Source organism: Prionailurus bengalensis, chromosome D2, assembly GCF_016509475.1.
Source record: "Prionailurus bengalensis isolate Pbe53 chromosome D2, Fcat_Pben_1.1_paternal_pri, whole genome shotgun sequence".
In the NCBI taxonomy this organism is placed as follows: domain Eukaryota; kingdom Metazoa; phylum Chordata; class Mammalia; order Carnivora; family Felidae; genus Prionailurus; species Prionailurus bengalensis.
In genome coordinates this window covers 35230159-35243390 of record NC_057351.1, presented here as the reverse complement: position 1 = coordinate 35243390, position 13232 = coordinate 35230159, and the positions used below count along the sequence as shown (strand labels likewise).

Here is a 13232-nt window from a genome sequence, read left to right as displayed (position 1 = left end):
GTCTCCCTCTCTCTCTGTCCCTCCCCCACTTGGGTGCTCTCTCTCTCTCCCTCTCTCTCTGTCTCTCTGTCTCTCTCTGTCTCTCTCTTTTTTTCAAAAATAAATAAACTTTTTTTTAAAAAAACAGCTCTTTTCCTGCATTAGAAGGCATGAAGGAAGCTATTATTATTCAAGCCCATATTGTTACTGGGACATGCATCTTTTGGGGAGAGGATCTAGCCCCACCCCAACCCCAATCTACTTAGAAAATCAATTACTCTAACCATATACCTCTTGGAGGGATGGTCTGGTAAATTTTTCCATCTCCTTGCATTTCTACTGATGTTTCAATTGCTTCCCTAGTCATCCCTTAATTCTGGTGTTCTGAGTAACCACTGCTGTATAACATATCACTCCAAAACAGTGGCTTAAAACAACTACATGCTATTGGTTGAATTATGTCCCCAACAAAGATATGTTGAAGTCCTAACCCTCAATATTTCAGCATGTGATCTTCTTTGAGAAATAGCATCATTGCACATGTAACTAGTTAAGATGACATCGTACTGAGATAAAGTGGGTCACTAATCCAATATAACTGGTGTCCTTATAGAAAGTGGGAAATCTGGACATAGAGACACAGGAGGAACCCAACACAAAGATGGAGGCAGAGATTGGAGTGATGTATCTATAAGCCAAGGAATGCCAGGCTTTGCTTACAATCACCAGAGCTAGGAGAGAGGCATGGAACAGATTCTCCCTCAGAGCACTGGGAACCAATGGTGCCAACACCTTGATTTGGGACTCTAGCCCCCAAAACTGTGAGAGAGTAAATTTCTGGCTTTGTACCTAGTTTGTGGTCATTTGTAACCTAGGCAGCCCTAGCAAATTCATACATGATCCTTTATTCTGAGCATGAATCTAAAGGCTGCCTGGACCCCAGGCCGCTCCCACTCTGGGTCTGTCCTGCATTGGTGGCTGGGGCTGTGCTCGCTCATCTCAAAGGCTCCTCAGGCACATGTCTGACACCTGGGCTGGGAAGACTTGAACAGCTGGGGCTGGATGCATTGGGGCCCCCGGGCATTTCTCTCTCCCATTTCTCTCACCTGGCAGCCTCGGGGAGATGGACTTCTTACAGGGCAGCTGACAGTTCCCAGAGCAAGTTTCCAAGAGAGAATCTGGGAGAAGCTAGCAGGCCTTTTCTAACCAGCCTTGGAAGTCATAGAACATCACTTCTGCTATGTTCTATTCATAGAGCCCCCCCTATGTCCAAGCAAGGGGCATGAACTCTACATCCTGATGAGAGGAGCGTGTAAGTATTCACGGACACGTTTTCAAATCTGCACACCAGCTCGGTCAGGGGACATCTGACCTGAGGGATGGGGGAAGGCTCCCTAGAGACAGTAACGTCTACCTGCCTGAATTCCTAGGCATGAGGAGTTAGCCAGGGAGCAAGGAGAGGAGCCACTTCCCTCCTCCCCCTGCCCTGAGCCTCCCAGCTGATGCGGGAATCCTGTCCCCCTTCCATTCTCACTACAGCCCCCAAGCCCAATGAAACCCTAGGCTCACTCAGTCAACTCACTCACTCAATTGAGCCAGGCCCTGCACGTCCAGACTCTGCCCAGATAACCACCCAAGCCAAAGTTCAGTCCGGGCTCCTCTCTCCCACCAACCAAAGAGGTGGAGGCCAAACTTAGGTCCTTACATGCCTGACAGAGACCCTTCCTTTTCTGTTCATCTCTGTCCCTCCTTCCCCACTGCTCTGGGGCAGACAGCAGGCCCCTCAGAGAGACTCCCACACATACTATAAGCCCCAAGGTTTGGCATCTCAGCCTTAGGGTCTGGTGCAGCTACTCCCCCCATGTAACCCCTCCTGTGGCTCCCCAATTTTCTCCTTTGTACTGAGTCTTTACAAATCTGCTCCCTACCCCTCCCCCAGCCCATTCCACTGATAAGGTGATGAAAGCATCTCTGGCTATGTTGTTAGTCTGCCAAGGCCACTTTTCTGTGAAGGGCAACATCCAGGTGTCTCATCACCTGGAAGCACCTAATCTGGGACAGTGAGGGGGCGGGGGGTGTACACACGCACACAGACAAACACACACACACATGCGTGCACTCCCTTTTTCCCACCAGGCCTCAGATCTCCGGAGGAAGCTGAACAAAGGTTTGTCCAAGGTCACATCCTCCTCCTCTCCGATCCTGTCTGCACCCTCAGAGCAGCAACCAAGACCATCAGACCAGTGTGTGCAGGGCAGGAGTGCCCATTTGTTGAGTATCTGCTACAGTTCAGCCCTGCGCCCTCTGTCCCTGCCAACCCCCTTACTAGTCTACTCAATCACAGGATGAAGAAGCCGAAGCTGGGTCTGTGCCTGAGCTGAGATTCATTGTCATGTTTGTCTGAACATTGTTCTCTAAAACTAGATCTTTCACTTCTCGCTTCCTCCTACCCTCCTCCTCTTTACCTCTCCCTCTCTCTTCCTCTTCTTCCCTACCTCTGTCCATCTGTCTATCTGTCTCTAGGCTCCTTCTCTTTCTCCTTTGCTGTAATCCCCCACAAGTGTCTAGGGCTGTTTAGAAGCTAGAATTATCTCCAAGATGGATTTGACCTTCTATTCAGTCTTTCGTACCAGAATCTGGCCACACTTGTTAGGAAAACTGCAGGGAGGAATGAACAGTGGGCTATCTGCTGCCTCCTTCCCCCACCCGCCAAGGGACCTTTCTCAGGTCTTTAAGCTGAGACCCAAGGTGGGTTGGGTGGGGGAAGGAATGACTAAAGACCAGAATGGTAAGGGAGATAGATCATTCCCAGTGGTCAGGCTACAGTAGGACACATACAGCCGAGGAGACAGGAATTAAGTGTTTATCAATAAAGTTCCTCCCAACCTGAAAGCTCCAGCCCAAAAGAGTGCTACCACTTGAAACCTATGTGACCTCTGTTATGTCACTTAACCTCTCTGAGCTAATAGTAACCCCTAATTTAAAGGACTGTTATAACGATTTAGTGTTGGTTTTTTTTTGTTTTTAATTTTTGTTTTTAATTTTTTTTCAACGTTTTTATTTATTTTGGGGACAGAGAGAGACAGAGCATGAACGGGGGAGGGGCAGAGAGAGAGGGAGACACAGAATCGGAAACAGGCTCCAGGCTCCGAGCCATCAGCCCAGAGCCTGACGTGGGGCTCGAACTCCCGGACCGCGAGATCGTGACCTGGCTGAAGTCGGACGCTTAACCGACTGCGCCACCCAGGCGCCCCTAGTGTTGATTTCTTTAGAATGCTTTGGGCTACAAATAACAGAAAAGTCAACCAAGACTTCCTTGAGTGGGGCGCCTGGGTGGCTCAGTCAGTTGAGCGTCTGACTTCGACTCAGGTCCTGATCTCATGGCTCATAAGTTCGAGCCCCTCATTGGGCTCTGTGCTGACAGCTCAGAGCCTGAAGCCTGCTTCAGATTCTGTGTCTCCCTCTCTCTCTGCCCCTCCTCAACCCCCTCTCAAAAATAAATAAACATTAAACATTTTTTTAAAAAAAAGACTTCCTTGAGCAATAAAGATAGTTAATTCTTTCAAACACTGAGATCTGAGAAGTAGGTGTTTTCAGGTTTTGTGCAATGATTCAGAAATTCCATCAAAAACAAGTTTCTTTCTACGTTTCTGTTCACTGTCCTTACCTTGTTGTTGGCATTTCATACTGCTCCTCATGGTTGAAAGTTAGCTGCTGCCACTCCAGACATCATGTACCACATTTAAAAAGTGGGGCGGGAGGGAGGATATTAATAATACAACACCCCTTCAGACAATGGATCCTAGTGCAGATGATCAAGGATCCCACCTTAAAAGATTCTGCCCTACAGCATGATCTCCCAATGAGAAACTCATTCTCAAGATACTTTTGCATCTTAAAGGTTCAGAGAAAAATGGTGACACCCCAATGGTAGGGCTCCACGCACATGTGAGGCTAGGTAGGGCAGGAGAAGGCTTCTTGGCGTCTCAGGTCATATCATAGACCTTCAGAGCTGGAAGGGACCAGAGATAGTCTCCCCCAACCCCAACCATACAAATGGGGAAACTGAGGCCCAGGGCAGAGAAGTGATTTCCTCATGGTCACACAGCAGAGCCAGGATCAGGAATAAGGATTCCTGGCTCTGATCCCCTCTTAGCATTTTGGGGCAAGTCCTCAGAAAGGAGGGCTTAGACCAGGAAACGCAGGTGTCTTAGGTGGGCTCCCCAGAAGCAGAGCCTGAATCGGGGATCCCTATTCAGATGGTTCACTGGGAGAGGCTCTGAGAAAGAGAGTGAGGGCACGCATAACAGGGGAAGGTAAAAGCTAAGTCTAGCCGCAGCCTGTTCCCACTGAGGGTCCTGGAGCATGATCAGCATCACAGAGTTAGTCCTACCTTGAGGTCTGGGGGCGCCTGTTGTACCACCACATCTGCCAGCCACTGGCCGCAGCCCCCCCAGCTGGTGCGGCCTTCAGGGTGGGGCAGCTCTCCTCCCTCTGGTGAAGGGGCAGCTGTGAGCCACTAGCAGCAACTCTCCGGCAGCTGGGGGAATGCACACACCAGCAGGTTAGAAGCTAAACAAGCAAGTGTCCTCCCAGAGCCCTAAGCCATTCCTGGCAATCCCAGCCACAGAGCACGGTGTACCAGAGAACAGGCCTGTCCCCTCTGCAACGTCAGTTTCCCTGTTCATAAAATGGGCATGCAGGACCAAGGGACTGCCAGACTCCTTTCCAGCTCTTCCTTCCCAGCTTCTTTGATTCTACTTCCTCCTCACCCCAAAGTTCCAACCGGGCAACCCTAGCTCCCAGACTGGCCACTTGCCCGGGCAGTGGAAGGATCAGTGAGAGCAAAGCAGGGTCTCCACTCAATCAGTCTTGAACCCCACGAGGCTGGCAGAGGCAACAGTTTCTTGGCATGTGTACGTCTCCAGCCTGCTGAGCAGGCCTGGGGAGTCAGTATTTCTTGAAATGTAAGTACCGAGACCACACTGGGTTGTCAGTAAATTCATTATCCCATTACGCAGACCTGAATTATTCAGCGCTCTTGAGGCCGCCTCAGGAACGTGCCCGAGCGCAGTCGATGCCGGCATTAGTGGGATGGATGGAGTCAGGCCCGGGGCATGGTTGGTGCCAGGATGATGGATCTGGGCCCAGAGAAGCTGCCGGGCACAAGGGAGTGTCTGACTAGCAGGCCCTGGGCCCTGGGTGTTTCTGGGGCCTAGGAATTGGATAATGCACACATCCACCACTCCCCTCTTCCCCCAGGAAATCGGCAGAGTGTGTTTTTGGAGCCCCATCTGCTCCACAGGGCCCAGGGACAGAAGATCCAGACTTCACCTTTTCCTGGCTGTGTGACCTCCAGGAGGCTGTTTGCCTCTCTGAGTCTCAGTTTCTTTATCTGTAAAATGCAGCTAAATGTTCCCAGTATCCATTCTCCCACTTAAGTTTAACTATAGAACTGATTTTTCTCTGAGCATATAACGCTCTAGAATAAAGGCTATTTCTAGACTGAAGTGTGGCCATATGACTAAGTGCTGATCAAAGGAATGCAAGTAGAAGGATCCAGTGAAACTTTCAGGAGGTGTCCTCAAAGGAAAGGGGAGAGTCCTGTTTTGTCTCTTTCGTTTTGCTGAAAACTAGGATGAAGGTGTGATGGCTGGAGCTCACGCAGCCATCTTGCTCAGGGAGGAGAAGCCACATGATGAGGATAGCAGCACAACATAGTACAAGCCTAAGTCCATGTTGGCCCTGGAGCCTCCTTATCACCTCCATCTCTATAAAATAGAGATCAAACTCTCTCTTGCTTAAGTTGCTATTCTTTTGGATTTTTCTGTCACTCCCAGCCAAACCCAACCCTACCTTGTTGGGCAAGTCTGAGGGTGAAATGAGATGTTACAGGAAAAGCAGCCACCTCAGTAGGCATTTCCTCTAGGACACTTCAGTGATTAAGAACTGTAAGCCCTGAAACCTTAGGATCAAATCCCAACTCTATCGCTTATAAGCTATGCAACTTTGGGCAAGTTGCTTAACCTCTCTGTGCTTCAGTTTCCTCATCTGTAAGACAAAGATAAAAATTACACCTTCCCTCTCACAGGGTTAATGTGGACTAAGTGAGTCAATATGAAGTTACAAAAAGTAGCTGACACACAGCAAGTGCTATATAAGAATCGGCAGTTAGTATCCCATTTTTACCTATCTAGGGGGATTCCATACATAGCTCAGGGACCTACGTTCCCATAACATCTCCCAAAGCTTCATCTCACTTTGGTTTTTTCCCTGAAGGTGATTGTGCTCTCAGGGCAACGATGCCAATGGCATTCTGAGTTTCAGCCATGACACGAATAGCTTTGCCTCGAGGGAGAGGACCCCGGTCTGAGCCAGTAGAAGTGGGTGGCAGAGACTGGGCTCCTGGTGTGGACCCCAAAAGAAGGTTTTCTCTCCAGGATGCCTATGAAGTACTCAGGAAGAGAGAAAGAGAAATAAAGACCCCTTACTGGCTATGTATCCTGCACAGATATCCCTTCCTTCTGGGCCTCCGGGGAGTGTATTAAATCAGAGGTCACAGCTCATGTGCCAGCAGGACAGAAGACCAATATGAAATATGAGTGAAATGTGTCAGGTCTGAGGCAGCAGGGAGCAGTGGAGACCAGGACAAGAGCACATGACCCAGGGGGGCAGGCATCACACAGAGCCAGCTAACCTGCCAGGCTGCACAATGGGCCTGCTGCTGTCAAATCTTCCTTTCCTTTTTTTTTTTTTAAAGTTTATTTTGAGAGAGACAGAGAAAGAGAGCAAGCAGGGGAGGGGCAGAGAGAGAGGGAGAGAGAGAATCCCAAGCAGGCTCTGCACCATCAGCACGGAGCCCAATGCAGGGCTCACTCGAACCCGTGAACTCTGAGATCACGACCTGAGCTGAAAGCAAGAGTCGGACACTTAACTGATTGTGCCACCCAGACACCAAAATCTTCCTTTTCAAAAGGAATGGAAATCAAATCTGAATTCTTTGTGAAATTTTCTGATCCTTTACTGTTAGCTCCATTCAAACAAACAAAACACTGATAAAGGCAAACAAAGTATGTCCCCGGGCCAGCTTCAGGCCACCAGATGTAAAACAAATGCTGAGAGGTGTGCTATGCGACACAGTCTAAATTCTGGAGTCCCAGGATATATTTCACGGCGTATGTGAGGGATCAGCTTGTGCTGAGCCTGGGCGGGCAGCATGGAGGAAAGACAGATGCTGGGAGTTTTCCCTCCCAGGGAAGCAGGTGCCATGGGCTGGACCGGGGTTCAGGATGGCAGGGAGCGCGGGCAGAGGCTCACGCCTACTACCTCAGGTAACACTCTGGCCCCCAGAGCTTCACGTCCTTCCTCTAAGAAACAGATTAGGGAGTCCAGTTTCGGCCCCCTGGCACAACCCTGGCCCACCTGCCCTGCTGAGGCCCTGCCCAATCCACAGCCTCTGCACCCACAACTTTGGGGACCCCCTCGGGGCCTGTGTTAGATTGGACTGCTGATCCTGCCTCTCCAGTCTGCCTTCCGTAATGGGGTTGCACGCCCACAGCCTTCTCCACATGACTTCTCCACTGAGGGGGTAGACTACGCATGCGCCTGTACTCAGCCTGGCCAAGTGACTTGCTGTGGACACTGCAACATCAGCAGCCCTGACTGAGGCAGAGGCTTTAGAACCACTTGGGTGCTTGGCCTCTTGCTCCTGTCCGCTGGTCTCAGAATGATCTGAACCCACCACCTGAATGAAGCACCCCAGCTGACCTGCCGACCCAGGAGAGAAAAGTGCATGGTTATTTTGGAAGCCACTGACACTTGGGACTGTTACACAGCACTTTTGCAGCAGAAGCCTGACTATTATGTTGGGAAGACAGGGGCTTCCCCCACCCATCCCCAGCTCACTGCACAAAATCCCTCGCCCTGTCTGGTCATCGTCACAGAAGTCCCTGTGCCCCTGCCTCTGAGGCAAATACAGAGACTCCCTCTGGAGGGGGAAGTCCCCCAAGTTGTGGGCTGTGAGACCTTGGATGAGCTACTTCCCCTAAGAGTCACCTGTAGGGTGTGGGTGACATGCCTACCTCACCAGGGATTGGGAGGTGTCCATGGGATGCCTCGGGTCTGAGGGGCACAGAGGTGGGAGGAAGTACCCAGGGCTGCTATTTGGACTTGTCAGGAAGAGGAGGAACTTGGCCTGCCTCAAGGGATGGGGCGTCTCCTGTGAGAAAGCTCACCCCTGAGGTAAATGGGGCCTCACTTTTGCAGGGTGTGATTTTGAGTACAGTGGGGAATCTGACACTCTAGCCTGAAGAAAAAGCAAACAGGGTTATCTCAGGACCCACTCCAAACCACTCCTATGGGAACAGGCCACATTGTTTGTATCAGGAATGCTTTCGAGCTTCCAGTAAAAGAGTATGCAACTAATCGTTGCTTTTTTTTTAATTTTTTTTAACCTTTATTTATTTTTGAGAGACAGAGAGAAACAGAGCATGAGTGGGGAAGGGGCAGAGAGAGAAGGAGACACAGAATCTGAAGCAGTTTCCAGGCTCTGAGCAAGCGGTCAGCACAGAGCCCGATGTGGGGCTCGAACTCACGAACTGCGAGATCATGACCTGAGCCGGAGTCGGACTCTCAACCGACTGAGCCACCCAGGCGCCCCCTAATCATTGCTTAAATACAAAGGGTTCCACTTTCTTATGTAACAAGGAGTCTGAAGGAAAACAGTTGCTGGTGTTGGTTCAATGGCTAGATAAGGTCTTCAAGGACCAACCATCATTCCTCTTGCCATCTTTACTGTTTGTTTGGGTTTTTTAATCCCGAACATTATTGCCTCACAACCACAAGAGGGCTGCTATGGTTCCAAGCATTTCATTTTTACACAACCCCATTCAAGGTAAGAAGAAGCTAAACAAAAAAAAAAGGAGGAAAAAGTCCTGAGAAGCACCCCTTTATCTCTGGCTGGAAAAGAGCTACAGGTGAGGATGAGACAGCAGGTATCTTCAAAAAAGGACTGGGATGGTCATGCCAGTCTGAGACCCATCACGGTTCATCCCCCAGAGTTGGGCATGTTGCCTGAACAACATGAGCTCCTGCAAGCAACAAAGAAAGAAGCAGACAGTAGACTAGGTTGACATTAACAGTGTCTGTTGGAGGTGGAAGAATCTTCCCCACAGAAGAGAGTGTAGCAGGCAGGACTCTTAACTGCAAATCTCACAAGCTGCTCTGTGACAAACAGCAGATTTCACTTTGTTGCAAACAACAGAATCCACTTGGCTGCAGATAAACTCCATTGTGTTGCAAACAGCAGACTGGTGGGACCAGAGAACCGGGCTTGGGTGCTACACAGCCAGGAACTCCACCTCCGGAAGCTCCACCCACTCACTTCCTGGGACTCTTCTAGTTAGAACACAGCTCCCGCCACAGCCCACCTGTGGGAAGGGGCTCCACCAAACCACCCAGCAGAGCGGGAACACCCACATCTGTCACATTTGCTTGCCAGGGCATCAATCTCCACACAGCCAACGCACGCCGCCCACACTGGCATTCGGGACCCGTGCAGCACCTCTGATAGGTGGAAGCAAGGTCACATGCTTGCAAGGGCATCTGAGAAGTCTGTATGCTTGTCTTCTTTTTGGGAAGGAAGGACCCACAACATAGGCCAGTGTCTCAACGTGGAGAGCTAAGAGCTGCAAGGAGATGCTCTCCACCCGTTCTCGGAAGGGCCCCATGAAGTCTTGGCCATTTGAAGCCTCCTGAGGATCAGCCAAGATGCCCCACAGAAGCAGTGACGCCCAGGAGTCACCATGGCAGCCCTGGCCATCCCGTCAAAAAAGGAGGAAAGTGGGGCACCTGGGTGGCTCAGTCAGTTAAGCGTCTGAGTGTGGCTCAGGTCATGATCTCCCCGTTCCCGAGTTCGGGTCCCACGTCAGCCTCTGTGCTGACAGCTTGGAGCCTGGAGCCTGTTTCAGATTCTCTCTGCCCCTCCCCCGTTCGTGTCTGTCTCTCTCTCTCAAAAACAAACATTAAAAAAAAAATTTTTTTTTAACATTTAAAAAAACAGGAGGAAAGAAACAGATGACATCATGAGACACACACCAAGGTCATCAGGGATTGTGGCAGACAGAATTTTGCCCCCATGATCTCTATGACCTCCACCATCAGTGCGAATCCTGTGGTTCTTATCTTAAATGGCAAGGGGACTTTGCAGATGTAACTAAGGTTACTAACCAGGTCACGTTATAAGATTATCTGGGTGGGCCCACCGTAAGCACAGGAGCACTTAAAGGCAGAAGAGAAAGGCAAAGTGATTTGAAGCACCAAAAAGATCCAAGATGTCTTTGCTGGCCTTGACATAGGAGCTTCACGAGAAGGAACTGAAATCCACCAACAACCAGTGGGCTGAGAAAAGAGCCGGGGGGCCCGGCAGAACCGCAGCCCCAGCAACACTGTGACGTCAGCGTGGCGAGACCCCAAGCAGAGAACGCAGCCATACCTTGACAGCTTCTGCCCTACAGGACTGTGAAATGATAAATGGGGGCTGTTTAAAGCCCGCACGTTTGTGGGTGCTCAGTACACAGCGAGAGAGGTAGAGAAGTATCACCCTCATTTTCTAGCTGAGAAACTCTGAACTCACAGCCACGGAGCTATGGGACCAATGACAGACCCCAAGTCCATCTGATCCTAGAGCCCGTGCTGTCGCTTTCCCACTGGGCCTGTCCAGATAAGGAAGCCGGGGCACAGGAGGCTGGGGCATTGCCAGGTCTGTAGCATCTCAGCACAGAGGAGGCAGGAGCAGGCAGTGGGGCTCCATCGTCCCCACCTCATCTGAGAAGCCCCAGAAGCCCCTAACTCATGGTCTCTCTGATTCCATCCGCTCGGCCTGAAACACCCCTAGAGCCTTGGAGTCAGGGCATTGCCCCCACCCACACCCCCAAAGTCTTAGGTGAACAGGTGCCATCCTCCCTGGGGAGCTTGGCAAACCTCACCCAGATGCGGTCAGACTTCAGGCTGCAAATTTCTGTATGGAGAGGCCTACAGAAGGCAAGACCTGGACAGAGGCTCCAAGGTGCCCCTGGCAGCCCACAGCTGCTGGGGAAGAGCCCACTGAGCGTGGGAGGCGGATGGAGAGCCCAAAGGTAGGAAAAGGATTCCTGAGGTGGGGGCAGGGCAGAGGCGTCAGCTGGCCCCACCAGACTCCACCTCCACGTCTCAGCTCCTCTGATACATGCTCCCAATCAGAGGAAACGGTGGTCCCAGGGGCCAGATCAAACCCAGACATCAAAGATGTATTCAGTTCGGCTGAAGCAATGCTTAAAAAAAAACAAAAGTCTAATCCAAATGCTTAAAATGGTGAGGTTTCACATTACAAGCCAGATTTCAACCCTTCTTGAGAACTCACAAGCTCTGGCCACACTGCATCCATCTTCCCACATGGCGGCATAGGCAGCCAAGTGGCTGCCAGGCCTTTGGACGGGACATGAGCTCTGCAGTGCCCCAGTCCGCACTGCCCCCTACTGCCTCCCCTCACCTACCTGTGCAGCCCCTGAACACTTCCATCTTCCAATTGCTTAGGCCTGACCTGACTCCACAACCCTACTTTTCTGCCCCTACCCTGCCCTGCACAGTCCTGGGGAGCCCCTGGGAGAGAGGATCCAACCCATGTGATGTCAGCAGTTCAGAAGTAGAAGCTGGGGGTGTCATGATAGAAATTCAGGGGCCTTTTCCAGACCCATTGTTGTGGAAAGCTGTTTCCAGGGCCCTGATTTGGCTAAGAATTTGTCAGGGGTCAATTCTCACTTCCTGGTATGGACCTAAAGGCATGAAGAGGCACCCACTTTCTCTGCCCTTACCAGCCTGAGAGTTCCTGCGTGCCTAGTGGGGCATTTGACCTGCATGGGACCAAAAGGGCAACCCAGAGAGGTAGAAATGGTGTTCCCCCTGCTCAGCCCCTCATGGCCCTGGGAGCAGCTGCCCACATCCAGATGGCCCTTTGGGGAGGCCCAGCTCCCTCCTCCCCACCGCAGGGGCACCTCTGAGGAAAAGAAGCAACACTGACTTCGTTTTCAGCCTCCTGGAAAAGGCTCTGTAGGATTCCAAGGCGACACTTTGCTCCCTTCATTGTGAGCTGAGACGCCCCGGTGCTGCAATGCAAGAGACAAGAAATGAGTAGCAAACGGGGGAGGGAGGTGGAAAAATTAAATTTTGCGTGATCAGCAAGGTTTCAAACAATCGCTCGCCAACTGAAGTGGGTGCCACGTCTATAAGTCATTCTGTTTTATAGACCATTAGGATCTCCAGAGAGAGCCTGCATGGAGACCACTGCTTTTTGTTGAAATTAAAATGTCAGAGAAAAAGAAATAGAACAAAACAGGGAATCTGCAATTAATTACCAGGCCATAAAAATTCAATAATCAGGAGGCAGAGCGGCCGCGGGCCCAGAGGTATCAGAGCCAGCGTAACAAGAATGGAATACATTAATCTTTTCAAATTAGTTTTTTAATCTGACGGGGATATATGGTGACATGCCTCCCCTCCCTGCCGGCTCCCCGCCCCCCCCCTCCGGGGCTCCCGCCGGAAGCCAGGCTTGGGGAGGGAGGCTCGGTTGTGAGCTGGGGGCCTGCCCAAATCCGGACTCCCAGACAAGGTAGAGCTGAGCCCAGGGCCCCCAGGCCGGTGGCCTGGTGAGAGAGCCCAGCATGGCTGCCAGGAAAGCACTTCTTGGGTGTCTGGATCTTGCTGGTCTCAGCGCATGGAGTCAGTGAGGAGGGCACCTCTCTGAGCTTTGGTTTCCTCCTCGGGAAAATGGGAATAGTATGCCAGCTTCACAGGTAGGCTGCATTTAGAAGGCCTGGTACTCAGTGGAAGGCCCCTACGGTTACTGTGTTGACTGTCTAGACCCGCAGCTGCAGCAGCAAGGAGCGGGGTGCCGCTCCAGCACACTGCTCAGGCCGCACTTATGTATCATTTGCTGTGTGCTCAGTCCTGGGAGAGGAGAGACCAGCAGCCCTTACCCTGGGGATGAGGCTCAGAGTCTGGTCAGAGAAATATTTACTGGGGGCCAACCAGGATGCAGAGGATTCGAAGGCAAAGGGGCAGGTGCTTCCCAGCCAGCCGCACCCCCGCCCAGCCCAGGCACAGACAGCAGGCTCCACCCCGCGCCCGGGGTCAGTCCCGCCCTCTGCGTCTGACTGGAGGTCACGTCAGCGGCTCCTGGAGACTTGACCCGGAACTGAGCCCTCCTCCTGTACCGCCTC

General features: G+C 51.5%; 1 long non-coding RNA gene across 1 annotated transcript; it reads right to left on the bottom strand.

Moving 5' to 3' along the window:
* Positions 1-3652: 3652 nt before the first annotated feature.
* LOC122493484 lies at positions 3653-13226 on the bottom strand. Its single transcript, XR_006299898.1, has 3 exons — positions 12990-13226; positions 12035-12119; positions 3653-4519 (listed from the first exon to the last, which is right to left on the bottom strand). It is a non-coding gene; the product is annotated as an uncharacterized LOC122493484 (long non-coding RNA).
* Positions 13227-13232: the final 6 nt, after the last annotated feature.